The 27,533-nt window shown below is 39.2% G+C and overlaps 1 protein-coding gene across 2 annotated transcripts in view; it reads left to right on the top strand.

Moving 5' to 3' along the window:
* The window catches only part of CMSS1 (cms1 ribosomal small subunit homolog), a 397,814-nt gene that overhangs the window by 235,837 nt on the left and 134,444 nt on the right, over positions 1-27,533 (top strand). Inside the window, exon 1 of one of the 2 annotated variants that reach the window (XM_032629473.1) lies at positions 15,921-16,016. The exons of the other annotated variant lie outside the window; for it this stretch is intronic. The gene's annotated coding sequence lies outside the window, so the exon portion shown is untranslated. Of the gene's footprint in view, positions 1-15,920; positions 16,017-27,533 lie in introns of those variants that run through there. 2 annotated transcript variants of the gene reach the window in all.

The raw sequence follows: 27,533 nt of genomic DNA, 5'->3' as shown, positions 1-27,533 counted from the left end.
AATGAATGAGCATTCCATAAGCATTTTTTTCCTTAAATTTTAAATGAAGAGGTATTCACATGAACCTTATACTGCCTCTGGTGCCTGGTAATCCAAATGCCTTGACTTTTTTTTAACCACACCAAAGTGATAAAGAAATTGAGCTGTAGAAGAGACAGAAACTTTTTCCATTCAGAGAAGGGAGTATTATAGATTGCATTTCAATTGTTTCATTGATTTTTTTTCCTATCACTCTCATGTAATGCTTTTGGAGAAAACTTTTTTATCATCCCTTGTTTTCATTTTAATATTATATTTATTTAATCTGTTATATCAACATATAATTTCAACATGTAGTCAGTTCAAAACAACTATTAATGATGTATTTACATGATCTTTTTCTATTAATTCTTTGAAATGTGCTATGTGTTTTATACCTAGAGAATATCTTAATGTGAGCCAGCAACATTTCCAGTACTTGGTACCACATGTGACCAATGGCTACTCTAATGGATGATACAGCTCTAGACCATGATATTCTGAGCTGTGTGGCAGGATAATGGACCTTCAATGCTACTAGCTTTTCTCAGAAAAACATGTTTATAAATTTAGAGAGATCTAGGTAAACTGGAAAAGTATTTGTTCTAACACCCATAAAATCGAGGATAAATCTTACAGTATTATGATGTGATCAACATTTGTAAAGCCTCAATTATATTCATGGGATTAAAGTGAACTTCTTGAGTTTTGTGTAACCAAAAACAGATAAATAAAATGCCAAGGGAAGATCATGGCCATATTCTTCAGAATAATTTTTAGTGCTTGCACCCATATTTTAGGGAAACATTAAAACTTTCCAGCAAAAAGCACAGCTCCCTTTTACTCAAAAGCTAAAAATCTATTAACCTTTTAATTAAAAGACCATGCTGAATATATGTGAATTGGTTACACATCTTACCCACTCCATTAGCTAATACAAGATGGAAAGGAATTATGGTATGTATTTCTGGGAATGACACTGGAATGACAGCCTGCCCTATTCCTGTCATATGTACTTAGAATTCCAGGGATTGGAATTCCAGCATATATATGGGGTCATTCTGTTGGGATTCCAAAAAAAATGCCTGGATGATTCTGGAATTTCTATGAGCAGAGATTTTAGAACAGCACGACATTATGTTCATTAGTTCTCCTTTCTTCCCGAGGCCAAGGGTATCTCGGAAAACCCTACCTAGAGCTAGGGCAGTGCTCTCAAGCCATGTATGTGGGAATAATTTTTTTTTTTTTTTTTTTTTTTTTTTTTTTTTTTTTTTTGCAGTACGCGGGCCTCTCACTGCTGTGGCCTCTCCCGTTGCGAAGCACAGGCTCCGGACGCACAGGCTCAGCGGCCATGGCCCACAGGCCCAGCCGCTCCGCGGCATGTGGGATCCTCCCGGACCGGGGCACGAACCCGCGTCCCCTGCATCGGCAGGCGGACTCTCAACCACTGCACCACCAGGGAAGCCCTGGGAATAATTTTAAAATATAAACATCAGCTAAAATTTCTATGTGCTTATTATGTTTAAGTTACAGATTTGAACTTCATTCATTCATTCATTTATTACCTACTGGCCCCCTTCACCCATTTCTTCCACTCCCCTCTCCCCAGCTCTGGCAACCACCAATCTGTTCTTTGTATATAAGAGCTTGGGGTTTTGGGCTTTTTTGTTTGTTTGTTTTTAGATTTCACATATAAGAGAGATCATATGATATTTGTCTTTTTCTGTCTGACTTATTTCACTTAGCATAATGCCCTCGAGGTCCATCCACATTGTCACAAATGGCCATTTAAATTGTTTCATTATTATGCAAAATTTTAAATATAGAGAAAAGTGGGAAAAAAAAGAACCCCCAGGACAGCCACAGCAGTCATCAACTTATGGTCAACTTTGCTATATCTATACTTTTTCCTCCACACTGGATTCTTAGGAAGCAAATCCCAGACATCATATAATTTCTATCGATTATCTATTATGTGATTGGAACTTTGTTGGACTTTGAGATTTGAAAAATGAGTGTGACATGTCCTTGTCTCACAGAGCTCATCAAATCCATCTGGGGTAATAATGTTTAGTAGTCAATGTATTGTAATTATAATGTATGTCCATTGTAACATAGACCCAAACATAAATAAAACTCCTGAACCAGCTTTCAACATAGCAAAAACCTAATATAAAAGGGACATTTTATAATATGAGCCCCTAGAACTAATTTTATGAAGACCTTTTTAAAGTGTGAAAATTTTCTTAGTTCCATTCACACTACAAGGGTCTTGAAGCAATGAAATCCAGTAGCAATGAGCATACATAGAGCCTAGATTTTTGGCTTCTAAGTCTCCTTTCCCACAAAAGGAACCAGTGCTCCTTAGATAAATGGCTGACTGCATGGTTGATGGAGATAAAACAGGATGAGCCTTGGAACAAAAAATGATGGGGACATGTCAAAAGGACACAAGAACCCCTTGAAAGGACTCCTACTAGCCAAATCTGGAACAACTTCAGCAACAAAATTACTACTAATAATGGAATACAACCCATTGAATAAAATAAGAATCCATGAGTGAACAGCTCATACAATTCAATATCAAAACAAACAACCCAATAAAAAAAAAATGGGCAGAAGACCTAAAAAGATATTTCTCCAAAGAAAACATAACGATGGCCAACAGGCACATGAAAAGATGCTCAACAGCTCAAATTATTAGAGAAATGCAAATTAGAACCATGATGAGGTATCACCTCACACCAGTCAGAATGGCTATCATCAAAAAATCTACAAATAATAAGTGGGGGAGAAGGTGTGGAGGGAAGGGAACCCTCCTACACAGTTGGTGGAATGTAAATTGGTGCAGCCACTATGGAAATCAATATGGAGGTTCCTTAAAAAAACTAAAAATGGAGCTACCATATGATCCAGCAATCCCACCCCCTGGGCACATATCTAGAAAAGATAAAAACTCTAATTCAAAAGGATATATGCACCCCAATGTTCATAGCAGCACTATTTACAATAGCCAAGACGTGGAAGCAACCTAAGTGTCCATCAACAGATGAATGGATAAAGAAGATGTAGTGTACACACACACACACACACACACACACACACACACACACACTGGAATATTACTCAGCCATAAAAAAATGAAATAATGCCATTTGCAGCAACATGGATGGACCTAGAGATTATCATGCTAAATGAAGTAAGGCAGACAGACAAAGACTAATATCATATGATATCACTTACATGTGGCATCTAAAAAAATGATACTAATGAACTTAATTACAAAACAGAAATAGAGTCACAGACATAAAAAACTTATGGTTACCAAAGGGGAAACAGTGGGGGGGGATAAATTGGGAATTTGGGATTAACAAATACAAACTACTATATATAAAATAGATTACCAACAAGGACCTACTGCATAGCACAGGGAACTATATTCAATATCTTGTAATAACCTATAATGGAAAATAATGTGATATATGTATAATATATATGTGTGTGTGCGTGTGTGTGTATGAATCACTTTGCTGTATACCTGAAACTAACACACTCTTGTAAATCAACTATACTTCACTTTTTAAAAAAAGAATCTATGAGTGAGTCCATAGCAACAATAAATTTAAAAAATACTACATGCATAAGAAGGAAAAGCTTTTTTTTTTACAGTAGAATGCCAATTAATAAATGTGGAATGAATGGTAGATTAGAAAATTACCATTTTGCAACCAATAGTTACATTGATTCGGGCAAGAAGAAGTGTCAATGGATACTAAAACTAGAAAGTAAAAGGTAATGAGGAACAGGATACTTACATATCCCAAAGAATCTCTCCACAAATTACTTACTAATAGCCAAGGGGAATATTAGCTCTAGAGTGGAGAGGCTTGGTAGTCACACCTTAACCAAGTGATCAAAATTACAATCACCAATAACAGACAGACATCATGTGCCTCTCTTTTTTTTTTTTTTTTGGTTGCACCAGGTCTTAGTTACGGCATGCAAACTCCTATTTGCGGCATGCATACAGAATCTAGTTCCCCAACCAGGGATCAAACCCAGACCCCCTGCATTGAGAGCACGGAGTCTCACCCACTGGACCACTAGGAAAGTCCCACATCATGTGCCTCTTGATATTATGCATTGAGAAAGACATCCGTGATACTCTTGCCCCCCGAAATGCAGAATTAATGTTAAGGAAATATCAGACAAACCCAAACTAAAAGATACTCTTCAAAACTGTCAATGCCCTGAAACACAAAGAAAAGCTGAGGAGCTATTTCAGATTAAAGAAAACCAAAGAGATATGAAATTTTACATGTATGTGTGATCCCAGTTTGGATCCTGGACTAGGAAAAAAATTGCAGAAAGAACATTATTGGGACAGTTGGTAAAATTCAAATAAGGTCTGTGGAGTAAATAATAATAATGTGACTATGTAAGTCTCCTAACTTTTATTGTAGTGTCTTAAACTCAGTGATTACCTTTGTTCTTAAAATATACATTGAATATATACATTGAAATATTTAGGGGCAAAAGGACATGATGTCTGCAACTCAGATGGCTTAGAAAAACAAATAACGTATATATGAGAGAATAAATTGCAAAAGTAGCAGATTTTTACCACTTGGTGAATCTGGGTGGAACATGAAAGAGTTTTTTATGTTATTTTTGCAACTTTTCTCTTAAGTTTACAGTTATTTCAAAATTTAAAAATTTTAAGTGCTAAAACAAAGCAGCTACACTCATATGCATACACAGACACAGACAGAGTTAGTTGTCTTCACTTTAAATAAAGCCAACTCAAAATATGGAAATCTGAAAGTCATACCCAAAGATGAACTGAGAAATATAAAAACTTTTCTCCCAACAAATTTGCTACAGAAATCCCTTAAGTAACAATTTTTCTGTTAAAATTTATAAAAATAGTTTCCCAAACCCCAATCTGTAAAGAGAGGCATACCTGCATTTGTTTTATCTGTTCCGCTGAGAGTTGCTGTACCTGGCTGGCTTGCTTTGCAAAGCTCCTCACATAGAGCTGTTTATGAGTATGTGCTTAAATGTTTTTGAAGAAAATGAGGGTGATGATAACTTGCTCCATAATACAGATTAAAGCTTTTGCAGAACTGAGGCTCTACTTCAGATTTCTCTCGTCCAATTACCTGAGTAGCTTTTCAGGCCATGTGAAGCCAGGCTTTAGGAGAGCTGCTCTTTCCACTAATTGGCTCTGAACTTCTTGAGTTTTCCCTTTTTTCTGTCTTCCTCTCATTAAAATATAACTTTTACAGGAATAACAAGAATAGTAATGAGATAATGCGTCTATTATTTTGAGCCTATCCTAAAAATACTGGTCTAATAACCACAAAAAAAAAAAAGTAAGGGGACTTCCCTGGTGGTCCAGTAGGTAAGACTCCACACTCCCAATGCAGGGGGCCCAGGTTTGATCCCTGGTCGGGGAACTAGATCCTGCATGCATGCCGCAACCAAAAAGTCCACATGCTGCAATTGAAAGATCCCACATGCTGCAACAAAGATCCCGTGTGCCGCAACTAAGACACAGCACAGCCAAAATAAATAAAATTTAAAAAAGAGTAAGATTTTCAATTATCCAAAAGCCGATTAGCCAAGACCCCATCTTGCCTCTTCTAATTCTTCTTTTATTCTTTTCTTTTTTTTTTTTCTTTCTTACCATTTTATAGGGAATGGCGGTAGGAAGTAGAAACAAGCAAAACTTGTCAGTCAAATGTATTTTCTTATGAGTGGTTTGGTTTAATTTAAAAACTAACAGACAAACAACCCAATCCAAAAATGGGCAGAAGACCTAAATAGACATTTCTCCAAAGAAGACATACAGATGGCCAAGAAGCACATGAAAAGCTGCTCAACATCACTAATTATTAGAGAAATGCAAATCAAAACTACAATGCAATATCATCTAACACCAGTTAGAATGGGCATCATCAGAAAATCTACAAACAAATTCTGGAGAGAGTGTGGAGAAAAGGGAACCCTCTTGCACTGTTGGTGGGAATGTAAATTGATACAGCCACTATGGAGAACAGTATGGAGGTTCCTTAAAAAACTAAAAATAAAACTACCATATGACCCAGCAATCCCACTACTGGGCATATACCCAGAGAAAACCATAATTCTAAAAGACACATGCACCCCAGTGTTTATTGCACCACTATTTATAATAGCCAGGTCACGGAAGCAACCTAAATACCCATCAACAGATGAATGCATAAAGAAGATGTGGTACATATATATGATGGAATATTACTCAGCCATAAAAAGGAACAAAATTGGGTCATATGTAGAGATGTGGATGGATCTAGAGACTGTCATAGAGAGTGAAGTAAGTCAGAAAGAGAAAAACAAATATTGAATATTAACGCATATGTGTGGAACCTAGAAAAATGATACAGATGAACCGGTTTGCAGGGCAGAAATAGAGACACAGATGTCGAGAACAAACGTATGGACACCAAGTGGGGAAAGTGGCGGGGGGAGGGGTGGTGGTGGGATGAATTGGGAGATTGGGATTGATATATATACACTAATATGTACAAAATAGATAACTAATAAGAACCTGCTGTATAAAAAAATCAAGAAATTCAAAAAACAAAAAAATAAAAACAGACATTGTCTGTAACAGCAAAAGATCAGAAATAACCTAAATGTACTTCCGTAAGGGCATTTAATACTGGTGGAATACAATGGTTCCATATACAGAGACTGGAAAAGTCTATGTATTGATATGGAAAGATCTCCAAGGTATACTGTTAAGTCCAAAAAGCACAGTACAGAACAGTGTATATTGAATGCTACCATTCACATATAATAAAAGGAGGAAAGAATATATGTATACAGTATATGTTTTTGCCTGCATGTGAATGAAATGTCTCTGAAAAGGTACACATGCACACAAAATTTTTTGCCTAAGGAGAAAGAGCTGAAAAGTATAAAGCTGATTTAAATGGAGTTCTACCAGAATACCAATATGGTTTAATACCCTATGGGAAGTAGAAGGGTAAAATTTATTTCAAATTAATGTAAGATTAGTGTAAGTAAATCAGGGAAGCCAGAAACCAAATAAGACCTAGAAAATTTTTAGGAATCCAAAAGAATCTAGAAGAACATACTCCCTGGACTTGATATTTTTATATATCACCAATTTTTTTTTTTTTTTTTTTTTTTTTTTTTTGCGGTACACAGGCCTCTCACTGTTGTGGCCTCTCCCGTTGCGGAGCACAGGCTCCAGACGCGCAGGCTCAGTGGCCATGGCTCACGGGCCCAGCCACTCCGCGGCATGCGGGATCCCCCCGGACTGGGACACAAACCCGTGTTCCCTGCATTGGCAGGCAGACTCTCAACCACTGCGCCACCAGAGAAGCCCCACCAATTATTTTTGACCAAGATTTCATACTTCCCTTAAACAGGATATTAAATGGCACATAATAATTTTTTCCCTAATGGTTCTCTTTGTAGTTAAAAGCTTTCTTTATCAGTCCACCTGCATTTTATAAGTGGATAAATAGAATTACTCCAAGCTGTCTGAATACTTCTTTTTTTTTTTCCTATACCTGCCAAAGTCAGTGAGAAGTAGGAACCTATGACAGTCTTTGGAATAGGTAGCCATCTGTTACCACTTACAACACAAAATTGAACAAAGAGAAACTCTTCTCTTGTGGCTTATTTGCATACTTCATGGTTCTCCTGTTTAACTCCCTCTTCTAAAAAACAACAACAACAAAACATTATTCAAATAAAGACTACTCATCCAGCCCATAAGTGGCATATTAAAGCTTTTTCCACTGAGAATTATTTGTATAGTTCCAGTTAATAATGCTGCATTTTTATAGGGAAGAGTACGTAGATGTGACAGTGGTTTTGGAAACAACTTAGGTAACATCAAGAAACATCTGCACATTTTCCAGCAGCCTGAGTAATGAAGTAGTGATTTGTACAGCCTTCCCTGCATCTGTTCTTTCCCCTCTTCCTTTTTTCAGCACATCTAGATGATTAATAAGCTGAACACTCTGTATATGCATTCTGACAACCATGGGACTGTGAGGGTTGACAATATACACATCATGCTATGTTATCATGAAACACCTCATTGGATACCCTATACCAGGGCACTGTGGCATTTTGAGAGGTTGGTGCTAGAGCTATATGGGACTCTTCCCATTGTGGTCAAGTTGATAAATTTCTCAGGTCAAAGTCAGTGGCTGGGTCAGTGTCCTCTTGAGTCTGGATTATGCATTTAAAGAAATGATTCTTTTGCCTTTGGGAAGAGAGTATAGTCTCATCTTAGAAAGTATAGTCTCATTATTTTAAAATGTAAAAAGACAGTTTTAACAACCATTTTGTTCATTCTACTATGAATTCTGCTGACAGACCTGTCCTAAAACATGTCTCTACTGCCAAACCCCAAGTTTCACAGTACTAAAGTTGACTCTGTATGACCTGTTACATTTTCCATAGACTCTTGGATGTGATCACAGAAGGGTGATTGCCAAGCTTTTATTTCAACTCAGATATGAGTAAATGCAAGAAATCACTTACTGACACCTTTATTCTGTCCGCCTCTCTCTAAATCACCATTTTGGGAAGAACTTATAGGATCTACAAAATGGTCTGCCTGTGTTCCAAATTAATTTTGAGAATGGCTTTTTAGTGTCTGGTTTATAATCTCTTTAGAAAAGCAGAATTATGATGGAAACACTGTGACATCCTAAGCTGTAACAAATGAGCTGTTCTTGAAGATAAATGTAACTTCATGTCTATGAAGCTAAATATTTACTTTCCAGATGATTTAATGTATCTTTGTTCCTTTCCACACTGAGCTTTTTTTTTTTTTTCTGTGCATCCCTTCATTTCCAAGCTACTTTTTTGTAACCCTCTTATATCAGTGTTTTGTGATGTTACAAAAAAGCAAAGAGTGTGAGGTCAAATTTTCCATTACGTACCGCAACAGGAATGCCAGGGAACCTAGCCAAACTAAGTCTACAAAAAATAAAAATTACAGGAAAGATGATTCATTAATCAACAATTGCCCTACAAAAAAAAAATAATAGAATTTGTTGTATGCATTCATTTTGGGGAGTGGGGAATGAGTGCAGACAGCCCAGCTATGGGGTGAAATGGAGTATTTTATGGCTACATGACATGGTTTTAGGTCTACTGGGGATCTTTTTAAACTGTAAAATTCAGGGAAAGAATAATTCACTTTGTGCCTTGGTTTCTCTCAGCTTTTTCTTCTTTCAAAATGATAGTCGCTCATATGCTGGCCCCACTACAATTTGATTTTTAAAATAATGGCCGTGGAAAGATTGAACAGAAAGGCACAGCCTGCTGCTCGTGAACTGTGAGGGCATGAGCCATTCCTTCCTCTGTTCTCTGTTACATTGTCTTTGTCACTCCTCTTCCTCTAACATAGGTCTCTTCTGCGTCCCTTTTTCTTTTGCCATAAGTTCAGGATCTTGATCCTTTCCTATAATGTTGTGAGATCAATAGAAATGTTAGACCTTTGTCTTTAAAGTTACTATTAAGTATTAAAGGAGCTGAAAAGGGCAAAACTTATGACACTGGAGGAAAAAAATTAGTAACTGAAATCAGAAAACACCCCCAAAGCTTTGAAACAAACAGAATTATCTGATCGCAGAACTTAGCACCATAAATGTCAAACTCAATGTGAAGCTTCATTTTTTTGTATTCTAATAGAAAACCAGCTAGTAAAAAAATACAGTTGGCTCTGTGACCCGCCAATAATAGATACTGTGAACTCTGTTATCTAATGTTTCATTAGCCAGCCCCTAAGCACCATCATGCAATCAAATGATCAAAATGTTCAAAACTACAAGATCCTTGTGCACCTTCTGATTCATCAAAGAAAGATGTTAGAGTCCTGTATCATTTTCCTACTAAGTGTATTTTATTTCAATTCTTTGAAAATTGGTACTCTTTGTGTGGTTCAGGCACTATTAACCAGATTATGTAATTAGAACAGTTCCAACCATGTTGCATGATACTGAATTTACTGAAGAGTTTTGTTGCCTTTTATGGAGAACATGAGAGGGAAGTGGAAAAGTGGCTTTTGTTTTTTTGGGTTTTTTTTCTTTTGCGGAAAAGCTGATCACCTAATTGTTATCACCATTTCATCCACACAAACACGAGAAATAAACTTTTTAAAGTTCCTAATAATTGAGAACTTGTGAGAAGCTGGGACAGTTCAAGAAAATAAATGGATTGAAGGAGAGGAACAAAGCCAAAGTTCCCAGACCTTGACAACTAGGGCAAATGTAACAAGTCCACATTCATTGTCGGAAAATGTGAAGTCCTGCACTTTTTTACAAGAAAACTGGACGGCATGAACAGAATCAAGGAATAAGGGCCTAACTTAGCCTGTGCTGATCAGACTCTTCTGTACTCATCTCTCCTCACTCCATCTGAGGGTCAATGACAGACTACCCAGCAGAGAATGTTTTTAGAATAGTACTGATGGAGGCAAATATCCTAGGCCTCAGATGGAAAAAAATTACTCCCCAGTCCTCAAAGCTCAAAGAAGCCTTTTTCAGGTATTCCCAGTAGTCCATCCTTCACCCGAGTCTTCACTATTTGTACCACACCCTACACACACACACGAGGAAGGAGAGAAGATATATGCAAAAACCACCTTCAGTAATTTTTCTTCCCCCATAAAAGATGATATCTTGGCTTTTCAAAATCTCTTTGCCTTTACTCTTTTCAGCCATATTAAAGATTTGTTTCCTTGTTTTGGGGGTTGTTTTTTCTGCGGTACGCGGGCCTACTCACTGTTGTGGCCTCTCCCGTTGCGGAGCGCAGGCTCAGTGGCCATGGCTCACGGGCCTAGCCGCTCTGCGGCATGTGGGATCTTCCCGGACCGGGGCACGAACCTGCGTCCCCTGCATCGGCAGGCGGACTCTCAACCACTGCGCCATCAGGGAAGCCCATGTTTCCTTGGTTTTTAAGTCTTATTTTGTTCAGGCTTGTAGCAGCTCAGCAATCTCTAATATCTACTCTCTCTCATCCATACTCTCATTTCTCTATTATGACTTCTCATGCAGGCCAGTAGATGTTTTTATGTCACATATGCTATGGGAGATAGGTTCCTCCCAATCCCACCATACTCCCAGACCCCATTCCTTTCAACCATCTAACCATCCATCCATCCATCCATCCATCCATTTCAGTCAATCAGAACTTTGAGACTTGGGAAATTTACATCCCTAAAATTGATTATGATATGTTGAATTTATAAAGTACTCTTTTCTGCTTTGCAAGATTTTAAAAGAGAATGTGCTTTAGGACAGACAGATTTGAGTTCAAATCCTGTGACCTTGAGCAGGTTACTTGCCTCATTTATTCATTTAACAGGTGTTGATTGAGCATCTTCTATGTTCCAGACATTATGCTGGGCATGATAAATACAGTTGTTTACAAGACAGACATGGCTTTTCTTTACCTCATCGAGTTTATCTCCACTTGGGGAAGCCAAAGAAAAACAAGCATTCAAATACATAGTTCAACCATAGTAAATATAGAAGAAGAAACACATGTGGAATTTAATTGAATCAAAGGAACAGAGAAGACTATTTTGTTAAATAATGTTTAACCTGAGGCTCAAAGATTAGGTAGGAGTTAGCCAGACGAAGAAGAAGTGTAAGAGCATCACAGGCTGAAGGCCAGGCCTCCAAGACCAGAGTCAAGAAGGAACTTGGTGCAAAAGAGGAATGAGAGAAGGCAAGCTAAACTAGAGCCCAGTGAATGAGAGGAAAGTGGAAAATTACAGAAGTAGGCGGGGGTGGCGGGCGGCAAGATTAAGCAGGGCCTTGTAGGCACTGACAAAAGTTTTGGTCTTTTCTAATAGCAATGAGTAACCATTGAAAGGTTTTTTGCAGGGGGGGGCGGTGGGGTATAAACATGATTATATTCAGGTTTGACTTTAATTTTTTTATCTCATCACACAGTGGATTAGAGGAGTGCAAGAAGGAAACCAGTGAGGCTAATGACATTTTCCAGGTGAGAGACGATGGTAGCAGTCAATGGAGAAATAGATGGATTCAAGACAGATTTAGGAGGTAGAGTTTACCAGACTCGGTGACTCCCTGGTTTGGTGGCATTGCATAAGAAGAGGGTGTCACTGATGACTTCCAGTTTCTGACATGAGGTGCTACTTCCTGATGTGAAAACTTTTGAAGAAGAGCCTAACCTGAGGGTGAGGTGGGATGGGGGTAGGGGGCAAGAGTAGATCCCATGTTCAGTTTTGGACTTTTTTGATCTAAGATGCTTGTGATTCATCCAAATGAAGATGTCATGCAGGTAATTATAAGAATATATTTAGAGCTCAGAAGAGATGTCTAGGCTGGAGATATAAATTGGATAACAGCTTATAGATGATATTTAAAGCTATTAGTATGGACGAGACCACCTAGGAAGAGTGCATGCTTCTAGAAGAGGGCCCGGGAAGCCTCTCTGACTGAGCCTCAGTTGTCTCATCTGTAGCATGGAAGTGATGATCTCTCTGTGCAAAGTGATTGAGAGGCATGCATTTAGCATATAGCCCTGTGTCCAGCTCATAGTAGGCACTCTGTATATGGTAATTGCTATTATTAATACGTCTGATAAAACCTCACAGCCTCGTTCTCTGGAATGAGTTGGCACTAACTGGCAGACAGGAGAGTGGAGAAGAGTGAATGAGTGCATGAAGAAATGAACGTGAATCTATAGGGATACGCCTGTAAAAATAGAGATAATAACATTAGCTTTTACTTTGCCGGTATGTTAGAATTTTTTTTTTCTAATTTTTATTTTCTAGGCAGCCCTCCTCTTGCAAACTAGCTCTTACAATTCTCACCCTGAAAAATCACGTGTCTTCACTTTTCTTAAATGGGAGTTTTGTACTCAAATGACTTTTGAGGCTGCCACCAGGTTCATCATCTTGGCAGGTTCTTCTCATTGTTGCTACAGTCACTGATGGATTTGTTAAGAAATATCTAAACAGTCTTTTGATAACATTATTTTCAGGAAGGCAAAGCCTTTCCATTTCCAGACAGCAGCCTGGTTGTGGATGTGGGGAGACTGCAGAGCTATAACACACTGCACATGTGGACAAGGCCGTCTGGGCTTCTTGGCATTACTAATGGTGATAATGATCCCGCTTGGTGGAGCAGACCCTCCCTGCAGCTGGTGTCCTTTCTGTGCAAGGATGAGGTCATTTGGTAGGGAGGGAGGAAGACGGAGCTGGGGAGGATGAGAGAAGAGAAGGGGAAGAAGCTGTCACATCTGTTCTTGGTGGAAAAATAGAAACATATTTGCCACATGCTTGCTTTATTTATTTATTTATTAAGAAGAGGGAAGGGAGAGGCTAGGGGGTGGTGAGGCTCTATGACGTGGGGGCTTACCCCCAAAGCTGCACAGTTATCTGTATTCACAGTAACAAGTTAATCAAATCTCCTGGGTACTGATAAGCCTATGAATCTAATCTCTAGAATATTTGAAACTGCTCGAAGAGAATATTACAGCAATTTAGATCCCAGTAGCTACTTTAGAGTTGTATAGAAGCCTAGTTCTGGGCACTCCACTCCTCCTCCTGCCACAAATGTGTCTAAAAAAGAGAAATTGAAAATTATTGTTCTTTGGCAGTGTAGATAAAAGTGTCAGATTGTACTTCTCAGTGTCATCACCAAAACCAAAGTAAACAGCCTTTTTTTTTTTTAGTGTAGCTGTAGTAGTCCGACTGGTGCACCATCGGTTTATTTCTAGAACTTGTCTACACAAAGGCTGTGTCCCCAGGGTTTGGGGTTGATGTTACAGTTGGTTGTTGTTGAGGGTCTTTGTGAGGGGAGGGCTTAGTGAAAGAGGGGGGTCACTTTGGCATCCCAGGGAAGGATCCTGGCCTGGGCACAACCAGTCAATCCCAGTGAACCGTTTGGCCATATCTGCTCAAGGTAATAGAAGTGAGTTAGCTCTGATCAAAATTACTAAAGGTGCTCAAGATATTTTTGAACCCATCAAAGGCAAGGCCGGGTCTGATGAGCCTTTGAAGCCTCAGTGCCTCAGCCAGGGCCTGACGCAAAGTAAGTCCTCAGTGAGTGGTGAGTGTGCAAGTGACTCTGTGCCCGTTCCCCATGGTTCAGGAGTCCTGCTGTTAGCAACTATAAATGACCATGAGTAATTATGTGGAGGAAAAAATAATATTTTTCTCCTAAATGCTGGAGAAAGAGGCAGAATTATTTAAGTAAGTGTAATAGTTGACTCTCAACAGTGCTCCTGACTTGAGTTTCCAAGACATAACATAAGAATACTGGACCGGAGGTCCAACCCTCTAGCAAGCCACTAAAATTTCTCAGTCAGTAGAATGGGAATAATACCTTCTCTGCCTGCCTCCTAGGGTTATTTTCAGGATTAAAGCTTATTAAGGAAGTGAAACTAATAAGAACTATAGGAGGCAAGGTGTTGTTATTGGCTTCGTTTGAGAATACCATATCCTAAACATTTTTAGAAGAAAAAAAAGATTTTTAATTCCTTGAATAAAAGATTCTTCAAAAGCATATTTGTTGGTGCCACTGTTGTTAGCTGTTAATCCCTCTTTAAGCTTCATTTATTTAAAAAATAATGACAACACTACTCTCCTTTTCTGGAAAGGTTTTATGACTTAGCTCCAAATATTATATGTTTAAAAATCTAAAGTATCAAGTCCTCTTGAAAAATACCATTATTATTGATCACCTCTGTAACTAGCAAGGGTTATGAAGCTACTGACTACATATGAGTAAGTGGTCACAAATAAAACACTAGTATTACCACATGTGTATTCTTTCCCTGCAGTTTGGGCCTCTGCTGACAGTGATTCAACTATAGGTGTGCCATGGGACAATAGAGTTTTGTCCTGAAAAGAGCACAGTATATAAAACCAAGAAACAATTCATTCCTGGGCCATTTTCTAGCAATGACCTTAATCAAATCATTTCACTTCTCTTAGCCTCACCTTACTCATTCTTCACTGAGAGAACATTCAGTGGCTCTGCATCAGGGCTTTACTACTGTCCCCAGAAGGCCCTTGAAAAGAGGGAGGACGTTTATGCTTGTCAGAATGACAGGGTGGGCAAAAACTGATAGGGTGGAGGGAGGTATGCTGCTGCCATTTAGCGGACAGAGGTAGGTCTGCTAAGTTGTCTACAGTGAGCAAAGCAGTCTCCTGAAAGGAAGAATTGTCCCCCTGCAGCATAAGTATGCCCTCTTAAGAGACACTGGGTCAGAGCTTTTGAGAGTAAAAGGGGACACAATAATACAGAACTATCTCAGGCAAACTGGGATGTATGGACCACCTAGGCACAGTCCAAGTCCACTTTTGTTTGCATCGTCTTCCTCCATTCTTGTCCTGTCCTCCTCTCAAACGACAGGATCCCAAGCTCTGCTAAACAGCCCTCACGGAAGGGGACAGACAAGTCTGGACCACATACCTTCTTCCATGGTCTCGATTTTACCAGGAAAACTAGCAGCAGAGTTAAAGTCAGCTCACTTATTCATCCCTGTTTGGCTATGCTTTAGTCACATGGCCCCTGTGATTTCTCCCCTTCCCTCACCCTCAGACCCTTCGCGTTGCAACCACTCCAGTGTGGCAGCCAGGTGACGCATTTGTTTGGGAGGAGGGGAGGAGGGGGAGAAGAGGAGGAAGGGAGAGTGGAGCCCACTCTTCCCGGCAGCCGCAGCTAACCAGAGCAAGCTGCCAGCACAGCTAGCTCACTGCATTTCAGGGGCCACCCCGAAGACATAAATGTGGGTGCAAAGTTATGGTGACACATCCCAGCACGGGGTGTGAGGAGAGAAACTACGCATGGCAAAAGAGGTGCCAGGTTATTCCTTACACTATTTTTTTGGACTGCCATTTAGAGAGAGAAAACAAAACCCAAGTCAGGAATCCATTTCACTCTGTTGACACCTCAGCTGAAGGAAGCCTTCAAGTCCAGGTGGGTTTTATGTTTCTTAACTCCTGTACATGGACAAAGACTGGGATTCCAGAATTTCCTGTCTAGCCCCAGGTTCTTCTCCTAAAAAGTTAAACTTACTTTCAGCTTCTTAAATTGTATTTTACTCTTTAAAGAAGATCTGTTGTGCGGAATTGTATAAGGCTTGACATGATGGTCTAAACTAATTGCTTAAATATAGACATGGACAGTTGTTGAAAAGCACTTTTGTTTGTGTCTTGGAATGAAAGTTACCACACACACAATAGACTGTTTTCAAACCTAAATGGATTATGTCTTGAAGAGAATAAAAGAGCATAGGAAAAAAAATCAGGCATAAATTCGTTAGGCCAAAATAAAGTTGATGTCTAAATCCAGTGGGAAATAGCAAACAGACCAATCTCTTGTTTCATTTAGTACTGCCTCAGAGGAATAGCCCCCCTTTCGAGGGACAAGCAGACCCAACAAAGATCAGAGGTTAGGCCATTGCTTTTCTAACTTTCCCATGAAACCCTAGGGTTTTCCAGAATTTACCAAAGATAGAAGGGTTAATTTGGGGAGAACTTTTTAAAAAATCACCCAGTGTTATAGGAGAGGTTAGTAAGGTGTTAACTGTTTTAAGAAAGATTCTTCTTTTTATTTATTAGTCTATTTTTACCTCACTTCCAAAGCACATGAGATACAGAAGAATAAAATAATTAGTTGAGGCAATTGGAGTAATTGGAATATAAAGCCAGAGATAAGAGTGGGAAACCGAAATACATAGTCCTTTATGGTTGTTAGAAGTAAATCACAAATTTAGCTCTAAGCTTCCTATTGGCCTAAGTGAAAAAGAGCATGCTATTTTAATCACCCAGACTCATCCCGTGGAATAAATTTATTAAGGGCATCATAGGGCAGTGTTCAGGAGCAAATGGTTTTTAATTGTTCACTCATTTACCAACATTTCTTGAGCACCTTCTAATGTATTAAGAGCTTATAGTGACAGAGAGCTTGGGCAATTTCAGAGAAAGTCATATCTTTATTAGATTTGTGTGAATGCTCTGTATGAAAATGTAAAATCTCTTAAAACTGATTTTAACCATGTTTTAATGCTAAAGTGGAATGTTTATTTGTTTATGGATAAATCCAAATTAGATCAGGCACGTTTTCATGATTTTCCTTTTTTTTTAGAGAAGTCTCTGTAATCCTATCCCCACCCAGGTCTTGTTAAATTATCACCTGTGACCCAGGAAGATGCCTCTGTGAGACTTGTTTCTTGGAGCATAGAGGTGGTTCCTTGTGGATGAAAGTGTTCAGAAGTCAGAATTTGGTCCAAAGTCAGCTCTGGAATGCCCTCCACAAAACTCGCTGTTTTCAAATGTTTTAGGCAGCAAGATCCTTTCTTGAAAACAATCTTATGCCTACCCTCAATATAGAGAACACACATAAGTGATATTTTATTAGTGTAAATTTAATTTTAAATTGTCACGTATCTACATATTATCAAAATAGTTGTTTAGACCAATGAAACTCTTTCCACAAATCAGAAATGTGAATGGATAATCGTTCTCTGTCAGCCCCAGTATTTTTTTCCCCACCTTGTGTTTTGTTGCAGTTTTTTAAAGCTCATCTTTATACCTCAGTATATGCTATGCAATTAGAATAATCCAGAATCTTTTTTAAAAGCTCGTTTTTGGTATACATGATCCTATTTGCAAAGCAAAAATAGAGACACAGACATAGAGAACAAATATATGGATACCAAGGGGGAAGAGGTGGGGTGGGAGGAATTGGGAGATTGGAATTGACATATATACACTATTGATACTATGTATAAAGTAGATAACTAATGAGAACATACTGTATAGCACAGAGAACTCTACTTAATGCACTGCAGTAACCTGAATGGGAAGGAGGTCCAAAAGGGAGGGGATATATGTATATGTATAGTTGATTCATTTTGCTTTATAGCAGAAACTAAGGCAACATTATAAAGCAACTATTCTCCTATAAAAATTAATTTAAAAAAAAAGATAGGGGCTTCCCTGGTGGCGCAGTGGTTGAGGGTCCGCCTGCTGATGCAGGGGACGCGGGTTCGTGTCCCGGTCCAGGAAGATCCCACATGCCGCGGAGCGGCTGGGCCCGTGAGCCATGGCCGCTGAGCCTGCGCGTCCGGAGCCTATGCTCCGCAACGGGAGAGACCACAACAGTGAGAGGCCCGCGTACCGCAAAAAAATATATATATATATATTTTTTAAACCTCATTTTTATACCTCAGTGTGTGCTATGGAATTAGACTAATCCAGAATCTTTTAAAACAAGAGTAGTAAATAATTTTATTTCAAAATTGACTAATAAAAATAATTTTATTATACATTTTCTATATTAAAAATGTATAATTTAACATTTTATATATCATGTATTTATAAATATAAATTGTGTTTAATGACATTTTCATAATGTGAAATATAAAATATTTTATGTATTTATACATGAATATATATTATAAATATATAATAAATACAAAATATATCACACAGGAAACACACGCAGTTTACGTGTACACCCTTAAATGACCTATAATGCTATCATGATATATGTATTATCTGTCATGTTATTCAGGCTACCAATGGGCATAACTTGTGGTCTGAGAGTTCAGCTCCCACAGAGCTGACCAGGACCATGTGATATGCACTTGTATCGAGCAGATGTGTTTAAACTTTCTTGGTATGTAACTGAGTATGGCACACATGTGCTGTAGTAATGTACTCCATTGGAGTTTTGCATGAGCAGACATCTGTAGTCTAGAAATCATACAAAAATGATATAGAGCAGTACCCTTCCTAATGAACAGCACTTTTAAAAGAAATTCATTAATATGTACAAAATTATAGGGGAGGCTTTTGGTCCAAGGTCTGGGTGGTGGTGGTAATGATAGTTGGTGGTGTTATGTGAATGTGTGTATGTATCCGTCTAAAACTGAGTGCATCCAGCTGGACAATAGGCCTTATGGCATCGTTTGTTATTGTGGCTTTATTAATTGAACTTCTAAGTGAGACAGATGAAGCCTCTCCTTCCTTTCTCTAGGCTTAGACTAGCAATTACAGGCTGGTATGAGAAAAGAGGTCTAAGACATGAAGACATAAAACCAAAGAAAAAGTATTAACACCGAGAACCCGTGGATAAATCAATGCTATGTTTATTTCTATAACCAGATTTTAAAATAACTATATTTTAAATTTTTACAAAGGCAAAACTGAAAGGCACCACCCCCCAACAATCATGTAAGTGTGTATTAGGAAAGCTTTCTGCATATGGAGTGGGACAAAGTTATAAATAACTTACTTATTAATCTTGTTCTTTAGATATATGAAGAACCTAAAGTGTCTTGTAGTTATTTTCTAGGGCTTGGTTTTGTTTCACAGAAAGGAAACTAAGTTGGGCAAGGAAAAGATGACTGGAATTTTTAAAATCTGTAATGTATAATTTCCCCTAAATGAAATTAAATTTAGTTCAACTCTGGGATAAATGCTATGTATAACACCACTGGAATTGGAAGTTCTCTTGCTCTCCATTTGGTTAGTGGTCATTATTTTTTATTTCCATTCTCTCCAAAAACGAGGGTTTTCATGCTCTGTTGACAGGATGCTTCCTGTGCCTTTATCTCTTATACCCTACATATCGCTCCAGTTTGGGGCATAATTGTAAGTCATTGTATAATTCACCACAGCAAGCCTTCCATTCCAGAAGTGGCTTGAAAAAAAAAAACAGTTTTCTAGGTCTCTGGTAACAAATTATCACAAACTGGGTGGTTTATAACAACAGAAATTTATTCTCTCACAGTTCTGGAGGGTAGAAGGCTAAAATCACGGTGCCAGCAGGGCCTTGCCTCTTCCTCCACAGGCTCTAGGGAAGAATCCTTCCTTGACTCTTGTAGCATCTGATGGATGCCAGTAGTCCTCAGCATTCTTTGGGGGTGGTAGTGGTAACTCCAAAATCTGCTTCTGTCTTCATATGGTGGTCTTCCCTCAATGTGTGTCTGTATCCAAATTCCCTCTTCTTATAAGGACACCAATCATTGGATTAGGGCCCACCCTCATCCAGTATGACCTCATCTTGTTTACATCTGCAAAAACCATATTTCCAAATAAAGCCATATTCACAGCTTCTCAGTGAACATGAATGGAGGGAGAAGGGGAGACACACTAATCAACCTGGTACAGATAGTAAGAATCCTGTTAAATTCTCTCACTCCCCTGAGCATTTAGGGGTCTACACTTAAGCACTTTTATTTTTCTAATCTGAAACAAAGCAATCTTGAGCTTTCCATCCACTTGGGACGTGGATATTTGTTTTCACTATAATATCTCTCTTACCTGGAAATGTATCCAGTCACAGAAACCCTAACTAATCAATTCTCTGGTCACTGCTGTAGCTCATGCTGAGTCTGTATCATTTAATAAAATTGCCCCTCAGGACCAGGTTTTGTTCTGCAGTATTCAAATACAGCTTCCTACTAGAATCAAAGTAAATTGCATACAAGTGTTTTCAGGCATTGACTCTGGCCCACACTTAACTTCTTCCCAAATTCTATATGTTGTTCTTTGTACTTCTGGACATTAGGCTTACTTAAACTTGTGTAATATTCTCCTCAAGGTGAAGAATATTAGCTGTGAAGAGTTCCATTATACACGTTTCTTTTGCCACTCGAGTGTTCCTAGTATTCTCAGGACTGGCCAAAGATCAGATATTTGCGTGCCTTCAAGATAGCATGTCATGTTTAAATCCATGCCTTAACTGAAGTTGCAATTGTACTGAAGAAGCAGTCCAGAGAAAAGATCACAAACTAGCCTGCAGGCACCACATTCCTCCCCATATATGTTTTCTTTGATTACTTAATGGTTTTTTAAAGAAATTTAATTAGTTACTAACAATAGCAGATTTCACAGAGAAATCCAGATATCTGGCTTTTCTTGAAAACTCAGAAGATTTGGCAACCCTAGGCCCACATTTCTGCAGCTGTCCCTTCAGACAGAGCATGACAGCCTCTTACCTACACTGTGTACCTCTCTGGACTGGACCACTTCATTTATTTATGTTACTTGTCTGGCCCATGTTGGCATTTGAGCTGTCAGCCCTGGCCCAAGCCTTAGGAATTCAGCCTTAATTTTTTACCTAATGTGGTTCAAAGAAACTACATTGAACACACTGGGGCAAAGGAGGGCAGATCATTGGTTTCCTTTCCCTCTGTTTTGCACTGTCTTTTTTCAGATTTCCACCAATATCCTTCAAGCTCGAGATGTACACCATTAATCACAGTGCCTCTGGACTCCATAGCCTTCCCACCCTTTTTTCTCACCATCTCTGGTGTTACAGTTGAATTCATATGCAAGAACTGAAATTTTCACGAGTGGGAGTTAATTTCAAATTCAGCCTCATATTTCTCTCTTAAGCTTGGACTTCATTAATCACAGCCCAGGCCCTTCTAGAAACTTCTGAATGCCCTTTCCTAGCCTGTGGAGCCTCTTTTGGCCCTTTTTACTCATCCTTGCTGCTTCTATGCTTCATCCTTTACCCCTTGTCCCACAGTATTTTGAGTTTAGGTTAGAACTCTCTTTCTGGAAGTCTCTTGTCTCAGACTCTTACCAGTGTCTTCCCTGTAGACACTGGTCTTGCCCTATAGAACATGTCTGGGCAGCCCCTATCCTGGGTTTAGAGTCTCCCGGTTCTCCCTGTCCTGTTGTCATCAGTTTCTTTTTGTACTCACAGCCTTTCAGTAGAGGCCTATTACCTCAAGCACCGACCTTGGGATCCTGAACAATGCCTCTCTCACATTCCCCCAAATTATCAATAACACTTAAACATTCTCCTAGTTATTCATTATCCCCAGCACCATTGGCATAATCAATCCATTCAGCCCATGGAAAATTATATTTATTATATGATTTGTGTGACCACATGCCCTTCTTGGGAATTCACAGGATATAATATGATGTTATGGCAATCACCAACTGATGCTAGAAACACCCTGATATGTCTCTCCTCAAATACTTGGAAATATTTGACCTCATCTTTACCTTTATTTTAAAGCTTCTTGGAGTTTCTTTCTGCTTATCAGAGTCACATGTTCATTGTAGAGAATGTGGAAAATACACAAAGATGCAAAGAAAAAAATCAAAATTACCCAGAACTGTAGCACATAGAAATAACCACTGCTAGAATTTTGATATGTTTGTTTTCACTTTAATTTTACTTTAATTTTAATCTATTTTACATTGTAATATCTTTCTTTCCCACTTCTTTAGTCCTCACTCTTGAGAGAAGGATAATTTTTGTGATTATCCCAAAAATTTAGAAAAAAGAATTATGTAACTCAAGAAAATTCTAGCCTTAACATTTCAGAATGTTCTAAATATTGTATACATTCTCACTTGTTTATGTTAAATTATTTTACCCTTCTGCAACATTATATTAGGTTTTTCATGACTACCACTAAGGAGTCTAAAGATTATCTGTACAGTGCCCTCATTTTTCTGATACAATAGATTGTATCATGGACACCCCATGTATGCAGAGCCCTAGCTTGGTCTTAGACCTTTGTTATAGACTGAATTGTGTGCTCCCCCACCCCAAATTTGTATGTTGAACCCCTACTCCCTCCCTGCAATGTGATGGTATTAGGAGGTAGGACCTTTGGGAGGTAATTAGGATTAGATGAGGTTATGAGGGCAGCATCCTCATGAATGAAATTAGTGCCCTTATAAGAATCATGAGAGAGATTGCTTCCTCTCTCTGCTCTTCACTATGGGAGGATATGAAGTCAGCAATCTGCAATCCAGATGAGAACCCTCACCAGGACTTGACCATGCTGACACCCTGATCTTGGACTTCCAGCCTTCAGAACTGTGAGAAATAAATTTCTGTTGTTTATAAGCCACTGAATCTATGGTATTCTGTCACAGCAGCCTGAACTAAGACAGTATTCAAAGAAGGAGATACTGACTGATCTGGTTGTGGATATAAGGCACAAATATAAGAAGATTCATACTTGCCCAAGGTAGTATGTAGGTACCAGGTGAATGGTAGGCCATGAATGTCAGCTATGGTGGACCAAGATCTTAAGCTGGGGCTTAAAGAGAAAAAGGCAGGGAATAGAGAGGAAATCTATTTAGGTGCATTTTAAATAGAAAAATGTTAGGGTACCAAGAATTATTACTGTGTGGCAATTAAATTATTAAATTCAAGTGTGGCAAGACTCTGGTTGCTGTAGTGAATCTCAGTTCTGGGATTTCCTCACCACATTTCTAGCTGATGAACTGATGAATCACCGACTGACTATTCCATAAATATTATTAAATTTTCTAGACCTCACATCTACTCTTTAAATTTTTATGAAAGGCTTTTTAGGAACTTTTGTTTAATAACCTAGAAATGTCCCTTTTAAACAAAAGTAACTCAATATTAAAATAAATAAATTGCAGTTACTGAATGCTTACTAGCTGGTGATACAAAGATAAGGCAAGTTCATAGTATATTCTGTTTGAGCTAAATAGAGATAACATTTTAGCATCTAGGTGAGAAGTGCTTCTAGCATTTGCTGGTTTATATGCTAGAGATTAACAAGTGTGTCATAATATAATTAACACAGCTAATGTTGAGTTTATAGGCAGCTCTAAACAAATAGCTTTGCTTATAGCTATTTGATTTGTCTCTTTGCTTTGGACATCCATACAACTAGGCCATTAAAAAAATAAACAAGTGGTTTGTCCCCCAATTTCAGGATAACTTTGTGAGAAGAAAGGTGGATGGCTCAGGGTGGCAACTTTAATGGAAAGTTCTAGACCTGGAGTCAGGGAAACTCTGGTACTGGCAGAGCCAACATTTAGCTGTATAATCTTTGTGTATCACATGGTTTCCTTGCTCCTCCAGTGGACTAGATAAACACTGAAGACTCTTCTAGTTCTAATATTCTGTGATTCTGTGTTCCCCAAGTATCCAGTCTTTCTACAGGAAAGCAAGCAGGAAGTTAGATGTTACTTTAAGGAAAGATGACGTGATCTCTAGTTCTGAGCTTCTCGGCCAGCTTTAGGTTTGTCAGTTTCAGATACCCATTACATCATCAGGGAAAAAGGCCAATAAAAGCCCAGACCTTTCAGGCTATAGAATCTGCTTATAAATTGGAATGGACAGAGTGGCCGTGGTTTTTCCAAACTCTGAAACATTACATGTTCTTGGGTATTACTGAAATACATTTTGTGTTCTGCATCTTATTAAAGTTTTCGTGATGTGCCCTCGTAAAAGTCTGCTGGCCTCCTGCAAGTAGGGAACATGTCTCTGGTTATCTGTTACCAGTTAGCTCAATTCGTTAAAATTCAAGGCTATGGGATCAGGCCCCATATGGGACAGTAGGCTTCATGCAGAGCAGCCTTCGCTTGCCCGGCTGGTTCAGAAATGCATTTATTTAATCACAGAGGGCAGAGGTGTGAGCAGGGCTGGCTCAGCATAATATCCCTCCTGCTGGAAAAATCATTCAGAGCCCAAGTTCTTCTGACAGGAGTTACTGACCTCAACCTTGTTTAGAATTACGAACTGTGAGCACAATGCCAAGCCAATTTATGTACTCCTCGAAGATCCTGATGACCTGTCACCCAACTGACCCTCTGAATTTTCCTACATTGTGAGAGACCCTGATGAAAATAACTTGTTATTGGGGGCTGACTCCCTGCAGGGTGCTGTGCTAAGTAGTCTGCATGCACTCTTTCACTCACACCTCAAGATAATCCCACGCAATTGTCCATTTTTATTCTCCTTTCTAGGCTGAGAAAACTGTGGCTGGAAAAAGTGATCTGACTTTACTAGGGCTCCAGATCCACTGACTGGCAGAGTTAGGACTCCAGCCTAAGTCTTGTCTGACCCCAGAACCCATGCTATTACCTACCACATGCTACTGTCTCTCAGGATACTGCACAGGACACTGAGGAGTTTGGGATTTTAGAACTGTGATAAGCCACTACCTACAGAATGAAACATTCCATAATTTGGTGCTTATAGGTGGGTATGGATTTTAAGTTATAATTTCTTGAAATGAGAAATGAGGTCAACTCTGCAGGCAGACAGAAAAAACTTGACAAATAGTTAAGTGAGGCAGATGTCTGTTCTTGGATGCCTCTACAAATTTCCCATTAGTGACCTCCTCACTGTCCCAGCAGCTTGAGATACTCACATCCCAAATCTAAAGCTTTGCTCAGCTTTAGTTCCTCAAACTTCTAGTTCAAACACAAACTTTCACAGTGGACAAGTTGAAGTCTCTCCACCTCTTCTCTGAATTCCCCAGCACCTTAGCACCAACTCAGTTCACTTCATACCCTCAAACCCAGAGGTATCAGCAGATCAGTAAGACCAGTTTTTCCCTCCTTTCCCTCAGCAATAAAATTCAGAGGCGTTTTGGTAGAAGGGGGAGGTTCTGTAAAACCTCCAGTGTTAGAACTGTGAGTTAAGGCGTGACTTCTCTGGAGCCACAGTTTCATCTGTGAAGTTTAACTTAAAGTTCAGTCATTGAATCATGTGTCTAATATTCTAGAACCCTGCTTTTCTGAACTTCACTCTTATTTGAGTGGAAAGGGGCAGCTTAGATGACACCCAGAAGGGATTTGGTGCAAGTTCAGGAAAACATCCTTGGTAACATGCATCTCTCTTACAGTGTATTTCTTTTGAGATTTTGTAGATAGATGTAAAATGAAGGCAGCCTTTAGGGTAATTTCTCTTTTACCTAGTCAGCAGTACAAAGTAAGCCTTAAAGTTTTGTGGTTTTTCTTTAAAAAAGGACAGACTGACTCACTTCACTATTGACAACAGTAAAGTATACTCAGAGTTGAAGAGCGTCATTAGATAACCTACATCGTTTCTCTTGTCCTGCTTCTGGGAAATTATCATTTTGAAAGCGAAATACCTCTTTTAATTTTCTAAAAGAGCTTTATAAATCACTGCCATTTGAAGCCATAAAGGAACAAGGTCTTTCATTTCACATCCTTTTTGAGGCACTGGAAAACACTTCATCATTTGTCCTTAGCCTTGGCCTCCTTTAATCCTCATCTCCCTGATCCATCACTTTCATCTGCTTCTTCGATTCTGGCCTTTCTTGCTTCCATTCAGGAAGTATTTTTTCAGCACCTGTTATGTAAATAGCAGTGTGCTAAGCACTGAGGAGGTGAGGAGATGAAGACAAAGACCATACCCTTTGAGGACATAAGGTGAAGTTCAGAGGTTGCAAGTTTAAACGACTGCAGGAGACAGGAAGGTCTGTGAGAGCAGGAAGGGGCCAGGCACAGGACAGAAGGGTGACTGGGGCTCTGCCGAAGTGGAAAGGATACATCACTCTGAAGGGATCATCATTACACAGCTCCAGCTGATTGGAACCATCCTGGAATGCTGGCCCAGAATTGTCAGAGCTTCCAGCTTGTCAGGAGAAGTCAGAAATCCAGGTTTTTATTATGTGCCATCTCCTGATTTTTTTAAAATGCTGGCAACTAATTCAGATTCTTTAAAAACATTGTGTGCGCCAAACAAAACATGTATGTGGGCTAAATTCAACCCATGGGGCTCCAGTTTGGGGAGTTCTGGTCTGGTTAGTGAGGTAAATCATACATGTATGAAATCATTAATTTAAAATGTGGCCAGTATGACTAAGAGCCCTAATGAGTGACACAGACAGTTCCTGCTAGAGGAGTTCAGAGAAAGGAGAGGACTGAGGAGATGGGAGGAAGATGGGCTCCAAGTGCTGTGGCCTCAGCTATGCCAGGCATGTGAGGGGATGTGAGGTAACTGGAGGATGCGTGTGAGGAATTTGGGAGACCCACTGAAGCCGTGTGGTGGAAGGCCTCCAACGTCAGGCTGAAGAGACTGGACTTTACTTTCTATGTCATAGGGAGCCACTGAGGATTTGTTGATCTGCTGTTTTAGAAAATGAAAGATGTTGGTGAGTAAAGGGATAAAGTAGCATGCAAGAAGAAACAATCAGCAGACTCCTGCTGTAGTGCTTTTCCATCTTCCACTCTACTTCCTGTTCCACCTCTCTGCAACACATCCCCAGACCTCCCACCAAATGCACTTCTAAGAGAAGCCTCTCTCTAGCAAGGTAGCTTTACACTGTGCCAATGCCCTAAACCAGAACAGGAAAATGAAATCAGGCCAAATTAGAATGGCACCTCCACCAAGGAAAAAAAAAGAAAAAAAAAACCTCTAGCCACCACCTCTCGCTGAGGAAAAAAAAACCCGTTTAAAAAAGAAATAGGACATCCCTTTGAGCCATACAGATCTATGTAATAAGCAAGGCCTAAGTGGCTCTAAAATGGGTATGGGAGGGTGCAGAACTACATTCTCATGAAGTAATGAGTTGATCAGGAATAGCTCAGCAATAGCCACAGTCGGAAACTACACTCTTTGCCGTAACATTTACTAGCAAAACTTTCTTACTTGAGTGACTGATAGATGTGCACATAGAAAGCAGAAAGGTGCAGTTATAAAAGGGGGGGCACACAT

This window comes from Phocoena sinus, chromosome 4 (genome assembly GCF_008692025.1).
Source record: "Phocoena sinus isolate mPhoSin1 chromosome 4, mPhoSin1.pri, whole genome shotgun sequence".
In the NCBI taxonomy this organism is placed as follows: domain Eukaryota; kingdom Metazoa; phylum Chordata; class Mammalia; order Artiodactyla; family Phocoenidae; genus Phocoena; species Phocoena sinus.
The sequence above is the reverse complement of the archived record's forward strand: the minus strand, read 5'-3'. Positions and strand labels throughout refer to the sequence as shown.